Genomic DNA, 11,768 nt, shown 5'->3' with positions numbered 1-11,768 from the left:
CTTCTCCTTCCTTTCCCTTTTCTTTTCTTTTCTTTTCTTTTCTTTTCTTTTCTTTTCTTTTCTTTTCTTTTCTTTTCTTTTCTTTTCTTTTCTTTTTTCTTCTTCCCCTTTCTTCTATGGTGTTGGCAGTTAAACCTAGGGCCTTCCTTGCATGCTGGGTAAATGCTCTACCACTGAGCAATAGCCCCAACCTTTTAAAATGCAATTTCATTTGGGACAAGGTCTCTAAGTTATCTAGGCTGGCTTCAGACTTGCAGGTCCACAGGTCAGGTCCTACCTACTGTGGTGACAACACTATTTTCTTTCTTTCTGGGGTGGCCCACATTTCTTGGGACAGGCACGCTGCTGCAGTGTGGAAAAGGAAGTCTTTGGTCCCTGTTTTATGAGATCAAAGAGACCTGGGAGAACTTTCATCTTGCTTTCCTTCTGGCTCCTTACTAGTTGGGACCGTTTCCATAGTGAATGTCAGAAACACAACTCAGATTGGCTTAAATAAAATAGAAACTTCATTGCCACGTGTAATTGAAAACCCCAAGGATGCTATTAGTTTCAAGAATAGTTGGAACTAGATGTTCAAGGCATGTTCTTTTTCACCCCTAGGCTCTCTGCTCCCGTGTGCACACTTCACTTTCATGGTGTAGAGGCTGGCACTTGTCAGCCACTGCAGGATGAGAACCTATATCCCCAATAACTCCAGCCAATGCCCCCTCTCTTTATTCGGTCATTCAGCAATCTCTGAATAAGCCTACTCAATAGATCCACTCACTTTTCCCCTCAGGAGCGCATGTGGCTGGCTTAGCCCCACTCAAACCAATAAGAAGAATCAAGAGACAAGCAAGCCAAGCCCCCAGCATACTCTGGGAGCGCAGAAAGCCTGTGGTATGGTGGTGCTGTCTTTCTGCTTCCTCTTCATCATGCTCCTTCCTGCCCAGATCCATTACCTCCTTCACACTAAACACAGCATGTCCTTCCATCAGCCTCTGAGGCTTCACATCACTCACCATCATTCCAAACGGTGTCTGGACCCTCGTCTGATAAAGTCCTCAGGCCATACTCGCATACTCGCCCATCCCCTGAGTGTGTATGTGTGTCTATCTGCTCTCCAACCTCCTCCGGGCAGCATTCTAATTGATTTGCTTGTTGGTTGATTGGTTTGTTTATGTTTTTGGAGGCAGGATATTTAGCCCCAGTTGGCCTTAAACTTGTAGTAATTCTAATTCAGGCTGCCGAATGCTGGAACCGCATGTGGTGAGCCTGCTGTCATTAGCTACTCTGTAAAGTGAAGGATGCCCAGTTCACAGTATAGGTATCCAAATTCTATCATGAGCCCTTTCTGTGTTTAATAGGCGTCAACCCTGTGACGGCTGTATTGCACACAGCTCACGACAGTGCCAGGACTGAACTGAATTGCAGGACACCAGTTAGTGTGTACAGAGACCTGGAGACTTGTCTGGTGTAAAGCCCCCTGGCATATTCAGTAGCTAAGGGGAAATGCTTTTCCTTTATTTTGGTAGAAAAGAAAACACTCTTCCTTTTCACTGTGCCTCTGAGAGAGCTCCGCCTATGCCAATCATCCAAGGGTCTGGCAGGGCCACAAAAGCCTGAGGCTGGGCCGTGCCCAGGAACCAGATCTTTGTGATGTGAGAAAGAGACTGTAAGCTTGTCAGGTCTACACTGTGACCACTCCCACCACACATATACACTCATATACATTCTTTCTTGTTAAACAATCTAACACCCACTACACCTCACCTCCCCAAGACCCCTCAGCTTATCTACCTTCCTCTCTGCCTGCCTTCTGAGCCCAAGGTGTGCTTACCTCCCTCTGTTGCCATTCTCCTTCCTTTAGTTAGGGGCAGCTTTTGAATGATACTCTTCCCAGGCATGGTGGATCATGTATAAGCTCAGCATTTGGGAAGCTGAGGCAGGAGGATTAACTGGAGTTGGGGGCCAACTTAAGATGAGAGTGAGTTCTAGGCTAGCCTGGGGTATAGAGTAAGACTATCTTGACCAAAACTAAGTAAGTAAGTAAGTAAGTAAGTAACATCTACTCTATACTTTACCATAGAAAAGTAGCTTGGATGCCAGGACAGGACTGTGCACAGAGCCTTTAGACACAGCTGATTTTCTCTAGCTGTCTCTCTGACAAAATTTCCCTTCCCACCTGTACTGTGTGGGCTGGAAAAACCACTTCCTTGGACCTACCACATTCCTGCTCTCTCCCAGCATCTAGATTCAGTTTTTAGCAGGGCTCACTCAGATCTTGTGATATACTTACCATGTTTTTGGAGGCATTACTCTAGCAGTTATTATGGTCAGCATGGGAGTCATAGGTGGAGCATGGCCCAGCACAATGGCAAAGGCACAGAAGGAAAGCAGCAGTCGACAAGGGAAATGCCTCCCTAGATCAGAGAATGGATTGCACACTAGCCAAGTGGGTCTCTGCATCTGACAAAGATGGTTTCTCTGACATGCCCAGTTTAAATCCCTATTTCCTTCCCTGTCCCTTGTCCTTTCCCGGTAGTGCTCTTAGGGGCTCACTACCCACCTCCTCCGTCCATGGTAGTGCTCCTTTTGCTATCATCTCAGCCCCACTTGCAGCTCCCCTCAGATACTCTGCACCACCTGTGTACACCCAGACACTTTCAGCTCTACTCTCTCTCTCTCTCTCTCTTAGGTCTGCCAACATGTCACCTTGTCAGACAGCTCTTTCCTTACCACCCCTTTCTTCTGCTCTCCCCACCCCACCCTGCCAGCTCCCAGTACCAGCAGATACTCACATCTGCTTATTTGGTTGGTTCTTCTGCCTTCTCCACCCAACCCCAGATAGACTGTAAGTCTTCACATGATGCAGGGCAGAGTGTTTCCTGCCGTATCCAGTAATGACCTGCCTAATAGGCATCAGTGTGTGTGTGTGTGTGTGTGTGTGTATGATCTTGAAGTTCCCAGAATGCTTTCATTCCTGTCCCAGCAGTACTCTCTCCCCATCCTGTTACTATGTCTCATAAAGGACACACTAGCCAACTTCCAGCTGCTCTCATCTTCCCATCTGCTGGCGGCTTGCATGCTTTCAGGAACAAGCTGTTAACTTTACATTGAAGGTACTTTATAAGCTGTACCTGCATCCTACACTGATCTGTTCAGCCTTGGCATCCTCACTTTCATGTACATCCTAATCTCTTTGTGGAACTATGAGCCCCCATCCACTTACCCCACGAATACCCTAGAGAGGAGCAGCGTGGATCTCCAGCCTGATGGGACACCTGATGGAGATGGGGCACTTGGCAGAAATCTTTCTTGAGCCTTAGAAACAAGTGAGCATGCGCGGGGAACTCTCAAGCCAGAAGGAACACCCAGTCAATTGCTGATGCTAGGATTTTCACTTAAAACTACAGCTGATGAAGTGTTTCCCATTGCCGTCACTTTCTGGGCCAGGGAAGACATGAGGCCAGAGACTCTAACTCTGTCCCACAGGAACTCTTCATGTTCTGGGATCCAGCCAGATGCTCATGGTTTGGTCTGTCCTGGCCACCATGAATTAGCCCAGTCTGCCAGGAACAAAAGCCTTCAGCAGATAAAGGCTTAGGAAACTACAGTTGAGGTCTAGGGCAACTTGCCTTTGGATCCAATTGACAGGCTCCTGTATGCAAATTCCTACTGGAATCAGCACACTTGTAAGGAGGCCAAGAAACCTGGGCTGGGTAGGACAGCTTCAATGTTCTTTCCAGATAAAGATCATTTTTCTAAACCCATCTGATGGGCGGAGAAGACTATGCTCCTATGTAGGGAAGGACAAGAGGCTCCTGAGAGAGGCATGTCACAGTGGGAAAAGGTGTCTGTCATGAGCCACACAGACAAAATGCTGGAGCTGGAGGGACAGTGGGAGGGGCCTTAGGATAGAGGGCATAGCTACCCATATAGTACATGTTATTTAGACCTCCGTGTGCTGAGAAAAACATTCTTTGAGCTCTTCAATGCCTTAGTGGGATGTAAACTCAGCTCAAGTTCCATTTCTATCCAAGTGAGATGCAAACCGCTTTCGTTGTGAGATAGGAGGCAGCCATGACCTCACCCCACCCCACCCAGGGATATTCCCAGCACTGGGCATAAAGCAGCAGCAGCAGGGCCAGAAGCTGAAACTGAGTTGGCAGGGGTGAAGCTAGAGCTCCATGAAGCTCAGAGTGGCAGACACAGTGTGAAGTCCCAGGGCATTTGCAGCTAGAGCGGGGAACAGGCTGTGTGCAGTCACCATGGAGTAGCTCAGCCATACCTGAAAGAAAAAAGATACTGCTACCTATGTAAGCAAGTGAGTCTTAGGGGCGTGTCAGGCTTCTAACAGCGGAGTAATTAAATGAGGGGACAGTGAGACACTCTGTTAACTTTTATAGCATACAGTGGTCATTCCCGAGAATACTGGAGTTGCTGAAAGAGGCCACGATCCTTCTCTGCTACTAGCCCAGGTCACCCCTAAATGAGCTACAGGCAGGCTGACCTTAAACTTGACAATTGTGTCTACCAGTCAAGACTTCCTCTCTTGCTTCATGATGTGTGAGGGTCAAACCCAACTTGACATTATTTTCCTCAGATGAAAGTAAGGTTTAATAGTCTCACAAGAGACAGCTATATCAGGGTCCTTTCAGCAAACTCTTGCTAGTGAATGCAATGGTGTCATCGTTTGGAGGCTGATTATGGGATGGCTCCCTGGATATGGCAGTCTGGTTTTAAAATAGCCTTAAATGGATTAATTACTTATTTCAACTCTGGCCTCTGTAGATGCTAAACATCTAGATTACTAACTCTTTGAGACTTGGGAACTACTAGGTTGCTCCAGCTTTCCTGGAACTCACTGTGGAGAGTAGACTACCCTGGGACTCACAGAGATGTGCCTGCCTCTGCCTCCCAAATGCTGGGGATAAAAAAATGCACAAAAAAAAAAAAAAAAAAAAAAAAAAAAAAAAAAAAAAAAAAAAGAAAGTAAGGCTTAGATGGCAGACGGAAAACCAAAGGAGAAGAAGTAGATTTTCACTTAAATGGATCCAGTTTCAACATCAAAAAATACCCTCACCTGTTTTATGGAGAGCACAGAACAGAGTCCAGAGTTACAGAGTGACTAAGTGGGTAACTCATTTGTTCATTCAGTGAAGAGTTGGCAAGCCCTTTGGTGATTGTCCAGTGCTGGCTAGGCCCTCACTGTGTGTCAAGACTTGAGCTGATGTCTTCCATTAAATGGGCACTCAGGCAACTGTGCCCTAAAGTGGAAGGGACAATAACCCCACAGATTAATGAAATACTTTTGTTTTGTTTTGTTTTGTTTTGTTTTGTTTTTTGTTTTACAAGACAAGGTTTTTCTGTGTAGCCCTGGATGTCCTGGAACTCACTCTGTAGAGCAGGCTGGCCTCGAACTCAGAGATCTGCCTGCCTCTGCCTCCTGAGTGCTGGGATTAAAGGTGTGCGCCACCATGCCTGGCTGAAATACTTTTTAAAAAAATATTTAAGCAGGGCCTAGGGAGTTAGCGTAGTTAATACAGTTCTCACCACACAAACATGAGGGTCTGAGTTCAAGCACCCACATAAAAAGCCAGTGTGGCAGTGGGTGCTTAAAATCCCAGCACCAGAGAAGCAGAGACCAGTATTCCCTGGAGCTTGCTGGACAATCAGCTTTCCCTAACTAGTGAGGCCCAGGTCACAGTGAGAGACCCTGTCTTTAAAAAAAAAAAAAAAAAAAAGCAAGATGTTTCCTATTTCCTAAGAAACAACACTTGAGGTTAAACCTCTGGCCTCCTCACATAAGAGCACACATATATACCCACATAGAGATGAACACACACACACACACACACACACACACACACACACACACACGTTCATTCAGTAACCTGTGGATGCAAAGGAAGAAGCAGAGATGGAGACTTTAAAGGCAGGGAGAACTCAGGGAGGTTGAAACTGAATATTCAACTGTAAATTACAAAGTGTGTGGAGTGGCAGCTTGGTTGACAGTGGTGAACTGGGGGGACATGTATTTCTCTTTTTTGGCATTTATGTGTTTTATTGTATAGCTATTTAGTGTAAGTTTGGCATTCAATAATTCATTAGTTATAGCTAATTTATTCACTTATAGAGATATTTCTTTATCAATTGAGCTCAGTACTTACTTTTTTATCAATTATTTCATTTATTTATTTATATCCCAAGTGTTGCCCATCCTCCTGGTCCCACCTTCCAGACTTCTTCACCCCATCCTCCCTCCCCTACACGTCTCAGAGGGCGCTTCCCCTTCCCCACAGGGCATCCCCCATTCCCTGGGGCATTGAGTCTCTACAGGATTAGGCCTGTGCATCCTCTCCCACTGAGGTCAGACAGGGCAGTCCTCTGCTACATATATGCCAGGCCTTGGACCAGCTCCTGTATGCTCTTTGGTTGGTGGCTTAGTCTCTGGGAGACCCCAGGGGTCCAGGGTTAAATGACACTGTTGGTCTTGTGGGATAACATTTAAATCAAGGAGGCAAGTCATAGACTGTGAGGGAGACCTGTGGACGTCAAGGGGACAAGGTAGTCTGGGGTGTAATGAATCTGTTCTCTGGCTGCCATGTATGTCTCTGTTCTCTTTCTCAAGCACATCTTCATTCCTGGGCCCAAAACAGTGGCCCTGTAATGCTGAGTTGGGTGGACAAGGTTATCTTCTTCCTAGATTTTCATCTCTCTTCTCTTTTTTGGGGAGTTGGTTTTTGCTTAAATTCAGGGTGCAACCAAGTCTCCCTGCTCCATGATAAAATAATCTGAGCAAAATAAAAATGTAATTAAAGAGTGTAAATAATCCAAGAAGTGTCCCTCTATGGCACCCTATCCACAGCCTCTGAGGTAGAAGGCCAGTTCCCGGCTTTCCTGTACTCTCTCCAATAAGAAGGCTGGCTACATCAGGGATCAGGACACCAAATGGAGTGGTGCACTCACCACACTGCATTGTCCAGGTAGACCCTTTGCCTGCAGCCCAGTGTGTGGATCCCCTTAGGTCATGTTTATGTTTTCTCCTCATAATGCAAACATACTGCCCTATGTTGCAGTTTCCTGCTGGCAGTTCTGGTGATAAGCTTTGAGAAAGCACTTTTAGTTAGATGCCACCAGCCCATTACTGAAAGACCACCAGCCCTATTTAATAGCCCACGCTGACTGTTGACTAAGTCAGGCAGCGAGCACAAGCCAGATATGGATGATGGTGACATGCCAACACCTGAGGAGGGTCACCCTAGACCCCCACTGTGCCATACACACACTTTAGGGGGATTATCTCGCTGTCCCCAACAGCTCTGTACCTCTCCATTTTGAAGCTGAGCGAACTGTTACAGGACTTGCTAAATTCACACTCAAGTGGCCCATCAGAGGCCCCTGTTGCAATGCATCAGGAATTGTCAGCATTTAGCCAACACCATGCCATACATTCACAAAGCTGACACCTAACTGCTGGTTGACAAGTGTCCCTTTTGGACTGAATTAATACTCTGAAGACATCACCATCACTTGGAAGCTTTGTTAGAGAAGGTTGTGTGACCCTTAACAGGACAGTTTCTGATAAGATGGTCAGTAGGCCTGAAACTATGCTCTAATCGCTATTGTCCACACTGGCCCAGATCATACTATGAGCCCCCTCAGCTCTAAAACGACTCATCACTTCAATGTGCATCGTCTGAGCCACTGAGCACCGAGGCTGGCAACCAGAGCTGAGCATGAGCAGATTGTTCAGGTCCAATGCTCACGGTAGAAGCCCCACCACACACTTTGCTTGCTTCGTGTTGCTAAGAAACTAAACTTGGGGCTTGGGAAATAATTCAGTCAGTAAAGTCCTTTTCATGTAAGCATGAAGACCTGAGCTCAGTTCTCAGAAAAAAATGGAAATAGTAACATATAGCTATAATTCTAGTGCTGGGGAGGCAGAGACAGGGTCATCCCTGGGACGCATTGGCTAACCAGCCTAGCCTAATCAGCAAACGCTAGGCCAGTGAGAGACCTTGTCTCAGAAAGCAGAGTGGGTTGTGCTTGAGGACTGACACCCGAGGTTGTGCTCTAGCCTTAACACGTGTGCAACGTGTGCATGCATTTAGACACAACAGAGGGGTAGAGAGATACGGATAGACACACACAGAGACAGACATACAGAAGGAAAGAGAGGGAGAAACTGAGGGTTATTTTTTTTAACTTCACTTTAAGTTGACATAGCCATATGTAATAAGTAGGTGCTGAGTTAGACAGTGAAGTTCTAAACAACAACAAAAAAAGGAAAGTGAGTCGTCCCTTGCAGGGTAAAAATGTAAGCACCTATGTTGAGGTAAACATCTACTCTTACTGCAAAGTATCTGGTTTGCTGGAGAGCTGTACCCATCATTTCAATTTCGGAGCCTTCTGCTTAAAGTGATGTGATTGAGGGGCCCCTGAAGACAGAAGTCTGTCTTACTTCTTCCCACACCAGTGTAGTGCTCATGGGACACCAAGTATGGAGAGGAGCAGGGTTCCGGGGCTGCCTTTTCCCAGCCGTGTTGTCACATCTCACTGCTGATGATGGCGTGATAGGGATTCGAGGAGCTGATGGTGCAGAGGACTGTGCAGGGATCTTCATGCTGTGCTTAGGTAGGGAATAAATCTGTGATGAGGATTCCAGCCATTTCGCATGCCCTGCAGCACCCAGGCATGGCTCTTACAGGTGGCTCCAGTGGGAATTTCTCAGATCAAAGGAAGTTCCTCTGGGCAAGGGAGTGAAGATGGAGATGAAGGATGACTTCTATCTGAGCCTCTGCAGGGCACCCAGGACATGTGTTTACAATCCAAACTGTGACTTGGGGGGAAACCAATGGGACAAGGCATATACCCAGTTCTCCCAGTTCCTCCTTCTTCCCAAACAAACTGGATGGCAAGGAAGTGCCTTGTAACTTTGGCCCAAACATTCTCTGATAGATACTGAATCAGGCTTTCCTTTACCTGAGTCTTCTCAATGCAAGCAACTCCCTTCTATTCCATGGATCTCAAGTTTGTAGATTGAAAAGTAGTAAACTAGATCCTTGCTACCAACAGTTGATGGCTATATTGGCCCCACTTGAAAGCGTGTTAGAAAGCCTCAATCAAAGCTGCCACGTGTCTGTCATCCTGGAACTTGGGAGGCTAAGGCCGAATCATGACTTTGAGACCAGCTTGAGCTATAGAGACCTTGTTTTCCCACTCTCTCCAAACAAATCAAATCAAAACAAACAAACAAACAAACAAAAAATCCAACAACAAAACCTAGAAAACAAACAAATGAGCTGAGTGTGATAGCATACATTTGTTCCAGCATTTGGGAGGTAGAGGCAGATGGGCCTGAAACTCAGTGTGATTCTCTGATACTCAGGAATTTGAGGCCAACCTGGCATACATGAGACCCATTTTTTAAAACAACAACCCACAAAACAAGCAAAGGCATAAAAGGAAATGTAAGACCACTTTTCTTAGACCTGCCAGGTGAGAGTCTGCTCATAGAAGCGTTTCCCTGGTAACAGGTACCCAAAGGGAAGAGCAGCTGGGAGAGGCGTCTGTGGGCTGGAGAAGAAGATGCAGAGTGTTTCATCTTAGGAAGCCAGTGGGCTTGGCTTGGGAGAGCTGCTGGGGCTCCAGTCTTTGCAGCAGTGAGGCAGGTCTCAGCAGGTACATAGTGATGGAGTGGCTCACGTCCAGTTTCACGGAGTAGCCCGAGGAATGCTCAGCATCAGAGGCAACGGGTCCTCTCAGTGCACCTATCTGAGGAACAGGCTAGACTCTGTGACCCTAAGGCCCTTTGCGCAGATGTCTTACATATATCATCAAAGTAGATATATATATAGATAGATAGATAGATAGATAGATAGATAGATAGATAGATAGATAGATAGATAGATAGATATAACGGGCACCGTGAAAAGGGCAAAGGGGCTCAGGACTATTGGGGCTTCCTAGGGACTCACCTTCCTGTTTACCCATTATTCAGAGCAGGACTCATTCTGTCTACTCTCCTGCCTCGTCTCCTTTAGAGTGCTGCTTCCAGATCAGGTGGCCAGAGAGATACATGTCCCTGTCAGGAGAAAGCTAGGCCTGGGTACAGATCAGTGGGTTATGGTAGAGATAAAATTGGTGTGCCAGTTTTACAGGGTGGGATGCTACTCAGACCCAGGGGGGCTAAAATCCTGATGGAGCTGCCTTCCAGCTTTGTCTCAGCCCTGTGTGTGAGAATGTGCCTTTTAATGAGCACTCTTGGGAACCTATGGATAAGCTGAGGTGTGAAGCATACTTACTGGACAATGTCTTGCGTTCCTACCAGCTCTCGTGTTCTGAGATCCTAGGGTTAAACTGCACACAACTAACTGTAAGGAACTGGAGCCATAGCCTTGGAGGAGAGAGCTGACTTTGAAGCTTACCACCTCTTAACTGTGTGATACTAAGCCACACTAAGTTTTTTGCCCCCGTTTCCTCACCTGTCACTAGACACTTTGCACAGAGGGTGGCTGTGAGAGACCACAGTGGTGACGACAGGAAGGAACCAGGCAGTGGTCATGCCTAGCAGGAGCCACGTTTGTGCCTATTCTGATTGTCATAGATGAAAAAACTCCGCTGCAGAAAGATTGTAACCATTTTTAAAGATCCACAATTGCACGCTGGTGTACCTGTTGGCTTTCTGTTGTAGTAACAAGCACCTGTGATAAATCAAGCAACGAAGCAAAGAGGTTTACTTAGGTTCACAGTTTAGAAGGTCCTGGTTCATGATCAGTTAGTTGGCTCTATGATGTTGGACCCTGTGCTGAAACACCACATCGTGGTGAGAATACGTGGAGAGTAATAAAAGCTGCTGGGGGAGGGGGGCATGAGCGAGAAGGGAAGTCTAAGATAATGTGCCTGACTACCTGTCTCATGCTTCTCATAGGACACTCAGGAGTCAGTTCTCTCCTTCCATCTTCTTGAGACAGAGTCTCTCTTGTTTCTGCTCCAGGGCTCTGTCTTCCAGGCCAGCTGGCCTGCAGGCTTTCACGCGATTGTCTCTCTACCTTCCTCATTGCTGCAGGTTTGTGTGGCAAGGACTTTTACCTGCTTAGCCATCTCACTGGCCTCATGAGCTGGCCATGAACTCTATGATCTGATTGCCCCTCACAACTTAAGTCCAGATTGTGAAGAATATGGCTGCTCCCATTCTTATAAGAAAACAAGGGTCCTGCTGAGTGACCTCCTGAGTACCTCATAACTGACGGGAGAGCTACAACAGGAACCTAAGCCCAGAGTTTTAGATTCAAGTCTTTCAGGTTTTTCCTACTGGATGCTGAGTGTTCCTAGTATGAGCGTCTCCCAGTGTTCCTATGCTGTCATCAAACTCAGAGCTCATGGTCTTCATGGGGGGCATCTATTCTGATGCTCATAATAGCCCTGCAGCTTGTTTCTATTTCTATTTCTATTTCATTTCATTTCATTTTTCTGACCTCAAAGAATGAGAGAGCCCTATGGCTTGGACCTTAGGAAGGCTCTGGTGTCCACAGTCCTGACCATCTTGTTGTATTGTTCATCTGTTAACTCAGGCTTGCCTCAGGCTTGGCTGAGTAACAAGGAAGGAGATATAGCCACTGCTGTGTCCCCACAGAAATGTGTTCTGGCTCACTCTGGGGGCCTGGGCTTCAGGGGACCCTTCTCTCTGCTTATCTTTATTTCCTTGTGGAATCCCTATAGAAAGTCTCACCTTCTGCAGCCTTTGAGGCATCAGGAATTCCCATACCTGGGAGCTGGGAAAC

At 46.6% G+C, this 11,768-nt stretch overlaps 1 protein-coding gene across 1 annotated transcript in view; it reads left to right on the top strand.

Annotated features, from left to right (window-relative positions):
* Cemip (cell migration inducing hyaluronidase 1) overlaps positions 1-11,768 on the top strand; it is a 150,569-nt gene that overhangs the window by 68,938 nt on the left and 69,863 nt on the right. The gene's annotated exons all lie outside the window — the stretch shown is intronic.

Source organism: Mus caroli, chromosome 7 (assembly GCF_900094665.2).
Source record: "Mus caroli chromosome 7, CAROLI_EIJ_v1.1, whole genome shotgun sequence".
In the NCBI taxonomy this organism is placed as follows: domain Eukaryota; kingdom Metazoa; phylum Chordata; class Mammalia; order Rodentia; family Muridae; genus Mus; species Mus caroli.
The sequence above is the reverse complement of the archived record's forward strand: the minus strand, read 5'-3'. Positions and strand labels throughout refer to the sequence as shown.